This window comes from Tasmannia lanceolata, unplaced genomic scaffold (genome assembly GCF_043159265.1).
Source record: "Tasmannia lanceolata isolate RefF3 unplaced genomic scaffold, GAP_Taslan_0.1 ptg000037l, whole genome shotgun sequence".
NCBI classification, from domain to species: domain Eukaryota; kingdom Viridiplantae; phylum Streptophyta; class Magnoliopsida; order Canellales; family Winteraceae; genus Tasmannia; species Tasmannia lanceolata.
The window spans coordinates 31953028-31971764 of NW_027518714.1; the positions used below are offsets into that span (position 1 = coordinate 31953028).

Here is an 18737-nt window from a genome sequence, read left to right on the forward strand (position 1 = left end):
TTGGAGCATACATGAACAGAGCAACCTGAATCTAGAATCCACTCATCATGGGAAGTGTGATTACCTGAGGAGACTGTGAGAACGTCTCCAAACACTTCGCTCTATTCTCCCGCCACCACAGCGTTCGTAGCACCATTGTCCACCCGGTCAGCTTGCTTTGGACAATCCCGCTTAATGTGGCCATATTCCTTGCAATGGTAACATTGCACACCCTTTCCGCCGACCCTGGATCTTGACCTCCCCTTTCCTGATCCCCTGTCAGACGACCTTCCTCTTTGATTCCCACCATGAACAACCAACTCTTGTTCTTCGTTACACCAAGAACATGTTTCTTCCGCACCTCATTCGATAAGAGCGATGCCGTGATTTCCTCAAACTTTATCGTATCCTTACCATACAATAAAGTCGTCACCAAGTTGTCATACGAATCAGGAAGTTTGTCTCTCTCTTCACTTCTCTTGATGAGTGGATTCTATATTCAGGTTGCTCTGTTCATGTATGCTCCAGGAGGGAATATTTTGATACGTTCCAGGAGACAAGGGCTGGTGTAGTGTCCTTGGGTGACGGGTTCACTTGTGACGTCACGGGAGTTGGGACGGTGAAGATCAAGATGTTCGATAGAGTGGTTCGTACTTTGGGTGGTGTGGCGTATGTCCCAAAGCTACGGAAGAATCTAGTATCGCTTTGATACCACTTGTTGAAAAAATCCGCCGGGCAATCCAATCCGATCGTGTACAAATATAACGGAAAAGTAAAATAAACAAGCAAATTAAGCCACAAGATGAACACCAAGATTTTACGTGGTTCGGCAAAGCCTACTCCACGGGCGAGAAACACGATCTTCCACTATGAGAAAAAACAATATACAAGCATTACAATGGATTAATCACAAACCCGCAACCCTTTCCTTGCTTCTCAAACCTAAGATCATACCCAAGAGAAAACCCCAAGAAGAAAACCCAGATAGAAAACCCTCTATTCTTCTTCTTCTCCCTTTGTCTCTCTCTCTTCACTTCTCTTTTTCTTTCTCTCTCTTTCCCCTCTTGATTTTTCCACACTCCAAAGAAGAAAGCCACTTCCTCTTTTTAGATGTTTCCAAGAAATCCAAATAAGAGGGTTTTTATCTGCCTCTTACCTTCCCACCCAAGCCACCTACGGTAGGTGGGAAATAAGGCAACTTTCCAACACATTGTTTTAGACCTTAACTAAAATTCTAGCTTGAGTTCACATCAATTTTTCGGGTTTCTATCTGCCTCTTGATGTACATTTTACTAAGCAAAACGTTGTCTGCTTTAATAAGGGCATGAACCAGGCTTTCGATGTTTTGAAATAAATTTTTTTTAGTGAAATTAGTCTAGCCTAATTCAACCCTGGAGTTCATTATCAAATCAATTAAATCCCACAATTGTCATTATATAACTTTCCGGCCTCAAACGCCAAGAAATGTAGGGTCTTTTCAGCAACCATTATCCACTGTAATTCTTTCATTAACCAGGGCGAAGGATGAGGATTTTCTTTTTTTAGAAAAATCATGTTGGCAAACATGACTCGCAAAGCCCACTGCTCCAAATCCCATTAAAATAGGGCGGGAGAATCATATTTCCACCCATTTTTTTGAAGATTTGTGGAGTTGCTATGGGAGATTGTGATTCTCCCGTTCCTTCCCACGAATCCGAATAGTTGCCGAACATGCCCTTAGAGTTCAAAGACAGTTTCTAGCATTAGTAATGTTAAAAAAGGATTTGCATGTTTAGTAAGATTAAAAAGGATATTGTGACCAATTTATTTAAATCCTGGTACTTAGGTTTCAAGATCCCGAGTAAAGAATTTAACATAATTGTTCCAAAAGGGATCCATATTCATTTGCAAAAGTCCTTGCAGATGAAAGAATACATATAGTTCTCAAGAACACATCCATTCAGTTAAAACAAACTTTGATAAACATCTTTGATACAGGTATCAATGACTACCCTCCATAAAAACATTTCTTGATATTTCAAGGAGAGATACCCTATGAAGTCGGTGTTCAGCACACATTGTTAAGCAATTGAAAGACGAATTCCAAGCCATGCCTGTTCTAAGACTTTGTTTGGATGGATTGAATCGGCATTTGATACTGATTCACTATAGCATTGTGTTTGATTCTCCATCTTGGGGTGGTCTCAATGAGCTGATGAGGGCTAGCCTTCTCTCCTGTCTAGTCAGCTTACGAAATTTGCTAACTCTCAGTCTAGCTATGTCAGCCTCTTCATCAGCAGTAATCTCCCTTACTACCACTGTTAGCCTACATCCGGGTCGCACCTTAACCCCACTTCTCCTTTTGGCATGGTAAGAAACTCTCTTTTTAAAGAAGCCTTTCCCGACGAATGCTTCAGCTGTGGGTGAAAGAAAAATAAAGAAGAGATGGCAAGGGCAGAACAATCAGCATTTCCAGTGAACCACTAGTATAGAGTCAGCTGGAGAAAGAGGCACAGAATGTAAATTTACCAACAAGAAGATGATCTGGATCCAACCCATGATTGTGGCTTGCATTTGCACGAGCCGAGTTTATAACCTGCACCAAACAAAAAAAAGGTTCAAAATTGAAAGCTCTGTGTTGAAATTTTGCAACTGGAGGAAAATAAGGTAGCAAAGATTACAAAATCAATCTTAATTCATAGTGAGCCAGAAAGCATCTATGTACAGAAAACTAGAAAGGGCAATTTTTTAAACCACAGGGAGCTCAAGAACAGACGAAATGATCAGATCTGTCGATCCAGGCATTGACCATAAGGCAGCCCAAATATTGTTGAGAACACCCTATTCAGATGATCATAAGGCCCTTGATCCATCAACCCTCATTTAGGGTCTGCCAAGAGAAGCTAAACCATTGACTTTTGTACTCATTTATCTTATGCGTTGAATGATCAGTCAGGATGGGACCAATACTGTGTGGGTTGCCTCAAGATGCTGTACAAGATCAATTGCCTTGATCAACATACCCCCCCCCCCCCCCCCCCCCCCCCAAGAAGAAGCGAATTGTAAGAAGAATATAAAGTGCCAAAAAGAAGCAAATAAAATGTGAAAATTGAAATTTAGGGGTTGAAACATTTGGGTTAGCAAAAGAAATTGCAGACTAGGGTTCCTATTATTTATTTTTCGACAAATATGTTCTTTTAGAGCAGACTATATTTTTATAAATATCTTTGAGTACTTTCGCGTGTCATTCCTCTGATGACAGCCTGTGTTCAGTTTAGTTGTGTGACCGCCAAGAAAATATAGTGATCATGTCTAACATTTGCTATATGCCAAGAAAATAAAGTAGTGATCATGTCTAACATTTGATATATCAATCCATGAGGAATGAATAAAGTGTCACATCTGATAGACAGTTTTTTGCAGTACGCTTCACTATTACTTGCAACTGCAAAAGTGCATCTTCAACACATTCCACGAACCAAAGCAGCCACCAAATTGACCTTCTTAAGACTCTAAAATTATCCAGCATGTTAAAAGGAATTAGTTGCATAGATAAAATAAGGATACTCAGGAGTAAGACATGGAACAGAATAGGCATACGAGCAAACCCCGGCCTTTCAAAAAACTTGCTGCATTCTGAAGTACTATATATTCTCATAATCACATTTCAAAAAAAAAAAAAAAAATCCTAGAGATGCATAATTTTCAATGGGGTAGAGTATTATTATGATACAATTTACTTGAACAAAAGTAAACCGTAGAGGGTGAGGAAGACAGTTTAAAACCACGAATTGACACATCAACCTTGTAATTCGTGATACGAGTCAAGACAAATCTAGCCATATTGCATAATCAAAGCTACAGACAGTTTTGGATTTTCCTTTTCGTCTTCCTCGCTCTCGTTCCTACCTCAGTGGCCTAAGTGCATGTTTGGCGTACCGTTTAAAACACCGTTTGGCGTTTGAAACACCGTTTTGGAGCCAAACGGCCGTCTGGGAGTGTTTGGGTGCGCAGCCACCGTTTGAAACACCGTTTTGAATCCTCAAAATGACGTTTTGCAAACGGAGGTGGGAAGGTCCGTTTGCAAAACACTGTTTTGAACGGAGTTTTTAGGTTGTGCGTTTTTACGTGTTTGCCCTCACCAAAACCCATTTTTACATGATGATGCTTTTATGGGTCGGTTCGGGACCGCATTCGTGATGAATTATGTGCTGTTTAAATTACTCATTGTGCCACTTTTTAAATTTATTTTTTATGACCAATAGTATAACTATTTATGGCAATGATGTTTAATTTTAATTATGTTTGAATGAGATCCTAATGACCTTTTAATATTGGGCCTAATGAGAGAGTAGTTGAGTTACATTGAGGCCAACCAAACAATGCCCTTTTTGGTCAATTTACCACTAAAACTCCGTTTTGGGGTATTTTGCAACCAAACACACAATACCTCCGTTTGCCGTTTAAAATGCGGTTTTGATCTGGCCAACCAAACATGAAAACGCCATTTGGCAAAACGCCGTTTTGAACCAGAACACCGTTTTGCAAAACGGCGTTTCAGAAGCTATTTCAAACAGTATGCCAAACACACCCTAAGCCCTTCTCAACTTCCTCACTGTTGTTTCAGCTTTACTTCGGGGGCCCAAGCCCTTCTTGTCTTCCTGGAATCAAGCTTTTTGATTTCGTTTTTTTTTTCCGCATTCTTAGTCTCTTTGGGGTTCACCCTCAAAACTCCTTCCTTCCTGGAGTGAAGGTGATGGATCCTCATAAATTCCAAAGAGCCCTCAGGTGGTACAAACCTGAAGGCTTGCGAATAACTACTAGGACTTTAGGAGCTCAATGGGGCCAAATCTGCACATCCATACAACCATCCATAACCCATAAACAGCTGAAGAAACATTTAATGACAAAATTTCAGCACAAATAAAGTATGTACTGAACTGTAGACAACAAACCATCAATGGAAAATACTTCTACTTCAAGCAGTTATCGAACATATCAAATAAATAACTCAAGATGGGATTTAAGGCTCAAATAAAAAACTTCATTCAATGATTCATTGCTATCCACAACAACAAATAAAGATCTAGGGCCCCTAAGATTACTAAAAGATGGTAGAAGGCTTAAAAGTGGCTAGGGTAATCTACTAGTAAGGTTCCTAAGGGTTTCAAAGTATGCAAAATCTCACTGATAAACGCAACAGTCCTTTCACTTTGAATTTTGCTAGCAAAGAGGCCCAGAGACTGGGGGAGAAGCCCGTGGTTGCATTCCAAAACTACGAACAGCGGCAACCTCTCGAAATATTGTTGATGAGGAGGATTTAAGAGGAGTACAGAAGAAGAAAATAGTTGGAGACGAGGAAGAAGAAAACAAAGAAGGTAGGAGTTGAGATATTCAAGAAAGGAGAAAGATAGAGAGGGTAGCGAGGGCGAGAGAAAAATGAGAGAGACAAAGAGAATGAGAGAAATCAGAGAGAGGTATGAAAGACAGATAGAGAAAGAGGAAGAAGAACAAGGAGAGGAAAGAGGGAGAACTCACCTTGTAGAGGGTACGAAGGAGAGAGATAGTGATGCCATAGGGCGTGTTGGAGAAGGGAGGCCGTCGGCTCCTCTTTTCTTTCACAATGTTTTAAAACTAGGGCTCTCTTCCCCCATATCTCATATATATATATATATATATATATATATATATATATATATATATATATATATATATGAGAGAGAGAAGTGTTTCTCCGCAGCTGCGCATATAGCTATCTGCGCACTAGTTTCTTAAAATGCTTTCTATTGGTTATAAATGCGGGTCCCAACATTACGTTAAAATTTAGCAAACATTTACTAAAAGACAGTCGAGCCCCCCTACTTTTAATGTAGGAAAAAAAAATGACGTTCGTATCCTGTTTTGAAAACAAAATTCAATCGTGTGTGTCTCTCTCTCGAGAGAGAGAACAATAAAACCCAAACGAACAAAAAAACCCAAACGTAAGCTAGGGTTTTTTTAGGTTCTCTGGTTCTCCCTCTTCCCTCTTCCCTCTTCGTCCACGGTTCTTCTTGTTCGTCCATCATCTTCTCCACTCGCAAGGATCCAAACCAAGTAAGTTCAGCGATTTTATTTTCTTTTCATTTTTTTCCTAAATCTATTTTTCCTTTTAATCTATTTTTCTTCTTCACTTGGGTTTCTAATCTATTTGTTTTTGTTTTCCTTCAAAACCCTAATTTTTGGGAGTTCTTTAGGGTTTTTAGTTGAGGATGTATTTTGGTTGGTTGAGTTCTACAGAGCTTTTGTTCTAGGTAAGTTCAGTGATTTTTTTTAACCCTAACCCGAGAAAATCGAAAAAAATGGATTTAGGGGTTTTTCAAATTATGGATTTTTCAAAGCCTGCAGAAAGCATTTAGAGAGAGAGAGAGAGAGAGAGAGAGAGAGAGAGAGAGCTTGTGCTTTTATGTAGAATTGAGATCGAATTAGGATTCGAAATGTAGGGTTGGGATGGAATTATATGGTGAAGTGTTCTATTTTACATTTAATATTGGAAGTTTAGGAATTGTTCCTTATTTATGACTTGTTATTCATGTTATTACCAAATCGGATGTTGTGATTACCAACATAAACATCCTTAGGCCCTGTTTGTTTTAGATTTTAAGGATTAATTGGGAGTCCAAAACTGATTATTGGACTCAAAATTAAACGTAAATTTGTGTCCAATAATCAGTTTTGGACCCATAATCTGTTCTCAAAATCCAAAACAAACAAATAGATAGGAAGAAAAACTCACATTTTCTGAACTAGGAACGACTAAGAAATGAACACTGCTTACTGTCAATTTGGGATACATTTTCTAAACTAGCCTTGTACCAATCGGTTTTCAAAACAAACAAACAAACAGATAGAAGGAATCTGCCACAATCAAGTATTCCCAATTTACTTTCAATTTGGGATAGATATTGAAGCCACTGTTCTTTTTGTATTTTGAGAACTGATTGCAAATCCCAACTCCCAAAGACTCAAATTGGTTTGAAGGACTCACAATCAGTTCTCAAAATCCAAAGGCCCACTCCCAATAGGTCTTCAAAATACAAAATAAAAAAATGCTGAAACATATTGAGAGAGAGGGAGAGAAATGAACGGATTATGAGTCCCAAAGACTCAAATCTGTTCTCAAAATTCGTGGACCATCTCGGTTCCGTTTATTAATATAATTCGCCATTTTAAAATAAATATCCAAAATGATTACATACCTATACAGTAATTTTTCCAAAATGATTTTCTGGTGCTAGAGGGCATTTGGCAACTATGATTTTAAGCTCAAGTGGTTATCTGTTTTGCTAGTTGATGATATGAGGAAGATGGGTTGGAGTGTCTATGCACATATTTCTTTACTTGTAGTTTGTCTCTAAGGGGATAGGGATGGAATCATGTGTAAATGATATACTGAATTATGGAATTGCTAGTTATGGTTATTTTTTTTGAATAGTTGCTTCCATTCTTTGCGTATTAACTTCTTTTTTTTCTTTTTCTGACATATTTCTTCCTTTATGGCTGCTTTGGTGGTGGTTTATGGTTGGTTTGTGGTGATTTATGGGTGGCTTGGTGGTGGTTTATGGGTGGCTTGGTGGTGATTTATGGGTGGTTTGTGGTAGTTGGCTGGTTTGTTATCTAGTGTTGTGACCTAGTAAAATGGATGATGCTTCGTTGCTCGCTTCTGTGTTTGATGTTGATGAAGTATGTGGCACATCCTCAGGGTTTGTTGAGGACGCTGTGTCGCAAGTATGCGGCCTATCGATTGAACACGCCTTCATTTTAAGTGATCAAAGGGAAGAATTAAATAATGAAAACCAAGTAGAAGATCAAGGGGAAGATTTAAATGAAGGTAACCAAGTAGAAGATGGTGAGGAAAGGAATAATGAGGAGAGTGTAGACAAAAGGCTATTTGTTGGGCAGGAGTTTGATAGCTTTGAAGATGCCTACATATGTTATAATAATACCTATGGCTTGAGTAAAGGTTTTGGAGTGCGAAAATCTACTACAAACAAGTCGACCAAGACAAATGAAGTGATATTCAGAAAGTATGTGTGTGACAATGAGGGGAAGAAAAACCCTAATGACAAGAGACAGGCAGGTAAGGAAGTGATTCCGCGTCGCACTGTTAGGTTTGATTTGTCAGGCGAAGATGACGATTAACGTGAAAGGCAAGAAGTGGATAGTGTCAGTCTTTGAAGACGAACATTCGCATGAACTCACTTCTTCACTTAGAAGACACATACATCGTTCACACAACCGACTACATAAGAAAGAGACTGTTAAAAATTTGATGGATAGTTACCATGGAATTGGGTTGCAGGCTGTTGGAATTGCAAAAGTCATTAATGTCCAATCCGATGGTGCAGATGGTGTTCTCTCACCACAGCAAGTGCAGTCCCATTTGAGATTGAAGAAGAAAAATAATATGGGGTTAGACGCTGGGATAGTGGCCGACCGTCTCCAACGGAAACGAGCTGAAGAGCGTGACTTCTTTTTTTCTATTGAGTTAGACTCAGAGTGTACATTGAGATCTATGTTCTGGGCTGATTCGAGGGCCAGAGAGACTTATATGACCTTCAGCGATGTGATTGTCTTCGATGTGACTTATAGGACCAATATGTATTTGATGCCCTTTGCACCATTTACAAGGGTCAACCATCACAGGCAATCTACATTGTTTGGATGTGCGCTCCTCGCCGATGAGACTGAGGAGACCTTCACTTAGTTGTTTAGGCAGTGGCTGCAATGTATGCATGGAAAAGCTCCAGGAACTATTATTATGGATATGGATTTGGCGATGCGAAATGCAATTAAGAATGTCTTCCCCAATACACGTCATCGGTTTTGTTCTTGGCACATAACAAAGCACTTAGTTGAGCATGTTCCTGCAATGAGAGAGGCAGATGGTACTTTCCAAAGGATTACTACCATTGTTATAACACGGGTGATATAGATGAATGTGAGATGGAATGGGGAAGATTATGTTTGAAGTATAAAATTGATGAGAATGATTGGCTAAGTAAGATGTGGGAGCTAAGGATTCACTGGGTCTCGGCCTATTGGAAAGGTACTTTCACTGCAGGCATGACTTCTAGTCAGCGCAGTGAAAGCATGAATGCTTTCTTCGATGCTTTTGTTAACCAGAAGACTTCTTTGCATGATTTTGTTGATCAATATGAGAAAGCGCTTGCTGACCGTCGTAGGAAAGAAACAGAAGAGGATTTCAAGTCAAAAAATTCAAAGCCGACAATGACTACAGGGTAGCCCATTGGAAGATGATCCTGGAAAATACTATACAAGGACAATTTTTGGCCTTTTTTTGGCTGAGCTTAATGGTAGTAGATTATATTGGGGTAAGAAACATAGTAAAATTGGCAACGAGACTACCTTCAATGTAAGAAGGAAACGTGGGGATGATGAAATGTCAAAAGGGCATATGATTGTGTACAACGATTCCGATGGTGTTAGTGCAACTTGTGATTGCTTCATGTTTGAGACTTCAGGTATATTATGCAGGCATATTCTGGCCGTATTTGACCAGAAGCAATTAAATTCCATTCCCGAGCGTTACATTCTAAGAAGATGGACAATTGATGCTAGATATCAGTTGTTGGGTGGAGAACCTACAAGTCAAGTAGGTAACGAAGGTGCAACCCCGTTTAGAAAGTGGTCCGTAATGGCAAAACGACGAATAGTGGATGAGGAACTCGATAATGAAGACTTTATTTTAAAGAAGTTAGATGAATTTTACTCTAAATTGGTGGTTGAGATTGAGCACAGAAAGAAAGAGAGGCAAGTTCACATACCCGTATTGGCTAGCCAAGTGCAGTCTAACTCTCTTCCCACTCAAGTACCTGGGATATGTATTCGAGACCCCGAAGTTGTTAAAACCAAGGGCCGGCCAAGGGAAGCATCACGCTTGAAGTCTTCATTAGAGCTCTCCCAATCCAATATGGGGAAACGGAAGTGCGGAAGTTGTGGGGAGTTGGGACATAATCTGAGAACATGTAAAAAGAAAGCCAAGGTTTGACTTTGAATTCTTCTCTATATGCACATACTCTCTTCTTTCTATGTTGCAATTTTCTCTCCAATTATTACTAAATTTTTATTGGTTCTAATAGATGGGTACACTACACGAGGGGAAAGAGGAAGAGGAAGGGGAAGCAGAAGATATCGCTTCGTGATGTTGCTCCTTTCACTAGGTATGTGTTAGTATCTTTGTGAATGTTTTGTAAGTGAGTAGGACTTGTTTTGTTCATTGGGTTTGTTTTATACATTGATATTTGAACTTAGGTTTTTTTTCCATGTGTATTGACTATTTGTATATGGTATTGACTATCTGACTATCATTTCATTTCAGTTTGAGTATGGGGAGTATGCACTTTTATTTCATATGTTAAAGGGTTTCTGTTCATAAGGTGAGCATGGTATATTCTCATTTTAGAAATAATTAAGTTTCCTTCAAACTTTGTGAATGGAGTTTCTGTTCAGACTCCTAAGTGTCTCACTTTTGCTACCTATATGATAGATGAGTTTTCTACCTATTTCATTCCTGGTCTTACCTTTGCTTTTATTATATGTGCAGGGATCGTGACAAGTGTTCTTTGAAGCAATGCCTACTTGAAGCACTTTCAAGTTGAAGAAATCAACTGAACTGATGTGAAAATTTTGAACTTCTGTCTTGAGTTGTATGAACTGAAAAGAACTGCTTGTATGTACTAGTTGTTAATGAATAAAATGAAATGAAGCCGAAGTCTGTAATGTCATACTTGTTGTAGCTGCTAGGCGGTCACTTATTGAACTACAAGTATTGTTATAATAGCAGGGCAAGATTTCATCAATATTCCAATTTAAGGGAGAGTTTTAAGAGAGCAGCGAAATAAAATTTTTGTCTCCTGTATAAGTTTTTTTTGTATGAGAGTTCTGAGCATTATATTTGGTACTTGTATAGTTTCATATGAACAAAGACAGAATTACATGGGCACGAATTCGATGGAGTTTTTCTTTTTGAAATCTTTCTCCAAAGTGTGGACAAATGAAGAGGCAACTACTTTATGTAGCAGAGTTTGGGCTTGTTGTTGGATAGCCATTCTTGAGAATATCAACAACCAAAATACACTGAAAATAAGGAGAATTATATTAGCTAACAGATTCCACATATATTAGCTAACAGATATGTGCAAGATACACCATACTAAATTTTGATGGTTGCTCAAAAGAAAACCCAAGACCAACAGGTACTGGTGGCACTCTATGGCCCTCTTCGTTTCAGATTGTGGCTAATGATTGGTAGCCCCAAACTGATTGTTGGACTCAAAATTAAACATATTCTTGAGTCCAATAGTTGGTTTGGGGCTAACAATCGGTAATCGGTTGTTACAATATATAACGAACAGGGCCTGAGAGATATTCGTGTGGTTATTCTTTAGAATTGCAAAAGAATATGATTTTATATGTAGTACAATGAAAAAAGAAGGATTGCAGGAAACTAAGTGACACGAAGTTGCAGCACAAATGCTCCAATGTTAAGAGACTGTAATTGGGATACTACAGAACCATTAAAGAGAATAAGCAACAACACCACTCAAACCATTCATTGAAAATTTCATAAGGTTTTTCACATTTAGTTGGATCTTCACTTCTCTTTTACAATAAGGAGTACAAAGAAGATGATTAAAATCAACATAACAAATACAATGAGATATATGATCCTAATCAAATGCTTCTCAATGTAACAATCTGGCAGCCCTCTAGGCACATTTCGTCAACCCATTGGAAATGTCCGCAACCATCTTTGCATCTCGTCAACCCATTGGAAATGTCCGCAACCATCTTTACCCTGTAATATAATCCATTTACATTTCCGTTAGACAATATGGGGATGATGAAAGAAATAAAGTCAACACATACAAAATTAGCACTTACTTTCCAGTTGGAACAGGGTCTGCCTGGATTTTTTGTTGTTTTTGATATGTAAACTTCCATTGGACCTTGTTCTCTCGGACAAAATGGACAAAATACACGCCTTACATCAGTACTACCCACAAAGGAAGCCATGTTAATTCTTAATAACATGAATAACAAGTCATAAATAAGGAACAATTCCTAAACTTCCAATATTAAATGTAAAATAGAACACTTCACCATATAATTCCATCCCAACCCTACATTTCGAATCCTAATTCGATTTCAATTCTACATAAAAGCACAAACTCTCTCTCTCTCTCTCTCTCTCTCTCTCTCTCTCTCCCTAAATGCTTTCTGCAGGCTTTGAAAAACCCATAATTTGAAAAACCCCTAAATCCATTTTTTTCGATTTTCTCGGGTTAGGGTTAAAAAAAATCACTGAACTTACCTAGAACAAAAGCTCTGTAGAACTCAACCAACCAAAATACATCCTCCACTAAAAACCCTAAATAACTCCCAAAAATTAGGGTTTTGAAGGAAAACAAAAACAAATAGATTAGAAACCCAAGTGAAGAAGAAAAATAGATTAAAAGGAAAAATATATTTAGGAAAAAAATGAAAAGAACATAAAATCGCTGAACTTACCTGGTTTGGATCCTTGCGAGTGGAGAAGACGATGGACGAACAAGAAGAACCGTGGACAAAGAGGAAGAACCGTGGACGAAGAGGGAAGAGGGAAGAGGCAAGAGGGAGAACCAGAGAACCTAAAAAAACCCAAGCTTATGTTTGGGTTTTTTTGTTCGTTTGGGTTTTATTGTTCTCTCTCTTGAGAGAGACACGATTGAATTTTGTTTTCAAAACAGGATACGAACGTCATTTGTTTTTCCTACATTAAAAGTAGGAGGGCTCGACTGTCTTTTAGGAATTGTTTGCTAAATTTTAACGTAATGGTGGGACCCGCATTTATAACCAATAGAAAGCATTTTAAGAAACTAGTGCGCAGATAGCTATATGCGCAGCTGCGCAGAAACACTTCTCTCATATATATATATATATATATATATATATATATATATATATATATATATATATATATATCTCTGTGTGTGTGTGTGTGTGTGTGTCTTTAGTGGGCCCTCTTTGCTAGCTTCACTTATTATGAAGTGAAAAGACTTCAATGCCCCTAATCACAAAAGAACGGAGTTCGTAGCATAAGGGCATAACCATCAAAATTAACTAAAAATGAGAAATAAGGGGTAAAGTGGTGTGTGAAAAGGTGGGCCCTAGATGATTTGGACATCCCCCACATCTAGGATAAGCCAATAATGGCAAATAAGTCTGAATAAACCAAAATAAATAAGTGCAAAAAACAATAAAATGGTGATCCAACATTTAGATCATATCAGTTCTTTCCGGGTGGGAAGAAGTCGACTCCGTCGAGTAAACAACTGATGCATGCAGTGACACGTCATAGCGGAGTCGTTGTAGCTGCCCGGCATCCAACCACAAAACCGATCGTCGGCGCCAACAGATTATCTCCAATGAAATCCTCGACAGGTATCCACTATCCAAATGTGCAGGATGTGATCTCCACAAGATGTCGAGACGACGAGGAATGGCTCTGCAACCCTCCAAGCGATGCAAAATGAGTGGCTCTAATAGCAAAAAAATCATGTCGAAAGAGTGTCGATGACAGAATCCCCATGCTGAATATCTGGCCTCTCTATTGCTGATTTGCGACCGCCCTGTACTTCTCGTTGCTCACATGCAACCGCTCCAACACCTCATGTTGTACCTATTTTATATGCTAAACAAGATCCTAAGCTTCAGCACTGCTACGCTTGGTGTCAGGTATGGTGGTACGGTCAAGCGGGTAGGGAATGGAAAATCCAAGGATGGCTTCGGAGGGTAAAAGAAATCTACCAATTGTACTATCAAAGGAACTGTGATATGCGAATTTTGCTTGAGGTAGAATCAAGCTCCATTGATGGTGTATCTCACTAGCTAAGCACTTTAGTAAATTTCCTCAGTTGCAATTAACCATTTATGTTGACCCATCTGATGGGGATGGTAAGCACTACTGACATGAAGTTTTGTCCTCATTTTGCTCCATAAAGTTCTCCAAAGAACTGACACATCCGAAAACCTAATGAAACAAATAGACATGAAACGAGACACATCTAAGAACCTCTCAACAATAATAACGATGAACTCGCACCTCCTAGCAGTCCTAATGATAGGGAAATTTATGCCAATGCTTGGAGTTTGAGTTTTCATGGACTGGGTTATACGAGACTGGGTCATACAAGTTGTCCTCACATTTTTCCCATCAAATACAATTTTATCCTGCTCACCTTTACTAGATTGCTCCTTGCTTGCCTCATGTGAGGCACTATCATCATGGGGTTCATTTCTTCCTTCACGATCATTTCTATCCCCATCACCTACAAGTTCTGCTAGATTATTTTGAGGATTGAGCGGACAGTCTGTTGACCGCTGACCTTGTTCACCATATGGGATGTATTAGAAGGTAGTATCTTGTGGTTCGCGTCCTAGAAGTCCACGCCTCATGGTCGTACTATTAGGAGGAAGAGTGGGCTCGATGGAATATACGTTGGGCCTTTGTTGGTTGAGGTAAAAGAGACACTGTCAATGTCCTTTCGCCTCGCTTAGCCTTGCACATGTGGAGTGGCTAGCAGACTATCCATGGGAGTCATAGAATCCTTAGGAGCTTTAATACCAAGATGTTTGCTAATGTGATTCAGAGTAACTCTCATCCCGTCCAACATGTCCGAGTGTTTATCCAACGTAAAGTGAGTGTGTCGTTCCCAGGCTCCTCGAGCTTGGACTCTGCTTTGCCCATGAAGTGAAGCATTGGCCCTATAAGCCATAGCTTGGGCATGTGTTCTATATGCAGGACAATCCAATAAAGACTGAGTGATACTAGGACACCAAAATAAGAAAAATGATGATGCTACACTACGAGTTTGACACCTAACTATCCTAGGACAGATCCTACGACCTAAATATACCCAAACAAACAAGATTGGTTAATCTAGACTCTAACATGAATTTAACCGAACACTTGGTGTGCACTAGACGGGCTAACTAGGACCTACACTCAAAGAAGGTTTCTTTCAGGCCTTTTAACGAACACTTGGTATACTAAAGATGACAGACATGAGCCCTATGCTCTGATACCACTTTGGTGCAACCCAGAGGCTCGCGAATAACTACCAGGACTTAGGAGCTCAATGGGACCAAATCTTCATTTCCATGCAACTAGGGGTGTTCACTAGTCTGTTATAACCGACCGAACTGAATTATATTTCGGTTTCGGTTTCGATTATTTTTTATTTCAGTTCGGTTTCGGTTAACAAATCCTTCCTTTTTCGGTTATCAGTTTCGGTTTCTGTTTCAAAGCAAAGGTAAATCGATTAGACCGAATAACCAAATTGTATTGTTTACCCATAACGCCAAGTCGCTCAATTGCTTAAAATATCCTGTTGGATGTCTTTTTATTAGCCCTATGGAAAAGTTTGATGTGATTGGTCACTGGGAAATGTAATATCGAAGATAAAAAAAAGAGAATCCAAATAGTAGATCCTGTCTTTGCAAACTGCCAAAAAATATGGAAAGCAGGACCCTTATTTTTTGGCTTTGGGAATCGTTTGACTGTAAAACTTGAAATTTACACTGTTGTGCTCTGAATATAACTAGTTTTAGAAGTGACTCATGCAGTGAAGTGGACCATGTTGTAATTTACAAGTTTGTAAATTGTACATTTCTATTATTTCTAAACTAAAGTGGACCCAAGTCACCAAACCTACCCAAATACTAGATACTTCGATAGACTTGATTTTTCATTCAATCTCCCAGTCAAACCATCATAAAGGCGATAAGACCAAAGAGGCGAAGAGTCCTTAGGGCTTAGGGTTTCTTCTCTTTCAGCCTTATCCTTTCAGAGTTTCAGGCTTTCAGCAAAAGAAAAGACCAAAGAGGCAAAGAGTCCTTAGGGCTTAGGGTTTCTTCTCTTTCAACTCTATCCTTTCAAAGTTTCAGGCTTTCAGCAAAAGAAAAGACCAAAGAGGCAAAGACCTAGGGTTTCTTCACTTTCTTCTCTATGGAGTCTCGAGTCTCCACGGCATCTTCTCTCACCGAGACACCGACGGTGAATCTTCTTCTCTATCGAGTATCGACTATAGTCTATCGAGTCTCGATACTCCACGGCGACTCTCGAATCTCTTTAGGAGTTTGGGCTTTTTGACTTTTTTCTACTCTCTCGACTGAATGTCTTGGGGGGTTTTGCTAAAAATCTCTCTCCAACTCCGGCTTCAACAGATCAACTCAGAGGTGATTTATATTTATGTTTTATGATTTTAGACTTGGTTTGTAATTTTGTCTGTCATTTTTTGAAATCAATTCTCGTTCAGTTATACCGAACTAACTGATTAACCGAACTAAAAATTCGGTTTCGGTTAGGTTCAGTTATGAATAATTTCGGTTATAAGATTAAGATAACCGAATTTAATTCGGTTAGTATTTTTTGGCTAAATCGGTTCAGTTATAACCGAATAACCACCCCTACATGCAACCATCCATAATCAAGTGAAGAAACTGTTAACAAAAGGTTTAGAGAGAAAAATGAATGAGTTAGGGTTAATCTCCCCCTGACTCATATCTTTACACTAAAATATAAAGGAATGTACAAAGTCCTAAATGCCATTAGGCAAGTTACATATTCCAACACTCCCCCTGAAGCTGGAATGTAGATATCATACATTCTTAGCTTGTTACATATATCACTCAATTTTGACTTATTTAAGGACTTTGTAAACATATCAGCTAATTGGTCCCCTGACCAAGTAAACACAGTGCAAATCTCTCTTTTCTGGATTCTTTGACGGATAAAATGACAATCCACTTCAATATGTTTGGTGCGCTCATGGAAGACTGGATTGTTGGCAATGTATATTGCAGCTTTGTTGTCAAAATAAAGCTACGAAGGAGAAGATGAAATGAAGTCAATTTCATAAAGAAGTGAACGTAGCCAAATAAGTTTCGTGCTTGTCTGTGCCATTGCCCTGTATTCAGCCTCTGCACTGGACTTAGCTATAACATCCTGCTTCTTACTCTTCCATGAAACAAGATTGCCACCTACAAATGTACAATACCCAGTGGTGGACCGTCTATCTGCTGAGGATCCAGCCCAATCTGCACAGAGAAGCCTTCAACTTTCATAAGGCCATGTCTTTTGAACATCAATCCCTTCCCTGGAGCCCCTTTCAAATACTTGAGAATCTGTATCACCGCGGCCCACTGAGAAGTACGTGGAGAGCTCATATACTGACTGACAACTTCAACACCATATGAAATATCTGGCCGAGTAACCGTGAGATATATAAGTTTACCGACAAGCCTATGATACCTGCTAGGATCCTCCAACAACTCTCCTTCTTCTGGAACAAGTTTCACATTAGGATCTATGGCTGCAGAAGCTGGTTTAACTCCAAGATTACTTGTTTCTTTTAGCAAGTCCAAGACATACTTTCTCTGTGATAGGAACAAGCCTCTAGAAGAACGAGCAACCTCTATCCCTAAGAAATACCTGAGCTTACCCAAATCCTTAGTAGAGAATTCCTTTTGCAAGAAGGTTTTCAAACGATGTATACCTTGTGAATTGCTCCCTGTGATGATTATGTCATCCACATAAACTATCAACAAAATACACCGAGCTGAAGAGTGATAACTGAAGACTGGGTGATCCACTGCGCATTGTTTCATGCCAAAGCGCATGACTGCCTCACTAAATCTTCCAAACCACGCACGCTGAGATTGTTTGAGGCTATAGAGTGACTTGCATAGGCGACACACATAGGATGAAGTCTCCCCCTGAGCAACAAACCATGGTGGTTGCTCCATATACACCTTCTCAGTCAGGTCGCCATGGAGGAAGGCATTCTTCATATACAGTTGATGAATGGGCTAGCTATGATTAACAGCAAGAGACAGGAGCACACGTACAGAGGGAATTTTCACAACTGGACTGAAGATCTTAGTGTAGTCAACACCAAAAGTAGAGTGTATCATTTCGCCACCAACCGTGCTTTTAAGCGCTCGACAGTACCATCAGGGAGGTATTTGATGGAGAAAACCCACCGACAACCAACAGGACGGGCACCAGGGGTAGGAAAACCAGATCCCATGTATCATTGCTATGAAGAGCGTCAATTTCTAGGTTCATAGCATCACGCCAGCCAGGATGTTCAAGAGCCTCAGCCACTGACTGTGGTAAAGACATAGAAGACAAAGAGGAAACAAAGCTCTTGAAGGTACTGGTGAGCTTATCATTATAAACAAAATTCGAAATAGGATGTGCAGTAGAACAGGATCTCGTACGAGATGCAATAAGAGAATCGGAAACAACAGGGGAAGGCGGAAGAGAAGATACCTGAGAGCGGGAGAGAGGGATCATCGGCTCAGAAGATGATTGTGCGAGAGGAGGTAAAAGAGACATATCTGTAACTTGGCACCGCTGATACTGCTGTGTAATTTTAGGTGGAGCTGGCTTCTCCAACGTGGCAGAAGAAGTAGAATTTGCAGAAGCTAGCTGCACGGAAATAGGAGATGACAGAAGAGAAGCAGGTAGATCTGGTAAGAGAAGCGAGACCTCATACTCGAGAGAAGGGGTGAAAGATTTCGCACCATGTTTGAAGAATGCCTCAGACTCAAAGAATGTAACATCGGCTGAGACAAACCAGCGACACAGACGAGGGCTATAGCAACGATAGCCTTTCTGCGTACAGGAATACCCCAGAAAGCCAGGAGAAAAAATCTCGAAAGAAGAAGCACCA

General features: G+C 39.5%; 1 long non-coding RNA gene and 1 pseudogene across 1 annotated transcript; one reads left to right on the forward strand and one right to left on the reverse strand.

Annotated features, from left to right (window-relative positions):
- Positions 1 to 1976: 1976 nt before the first annotated feature.
- Positions 1977 to 18737, reverse strand: part of LOC143861394 (uncharacterized) — a 29284-nt pseudogene continuing 12523 nt past the window's right edge.
- LOC143862652 (uncharacterized) lies at positions 5773 to 10912 on the forward strand. The gene is made up of 4 exons (XR_013240420.1): positions 5773 to 6051; positions 10098 to 10178; positions 10337 to 10394; positions 10562 to 10912. It is a non-coding gene; the product is annotated as an uncharacterized LOC143862652 (long non-coding RNA).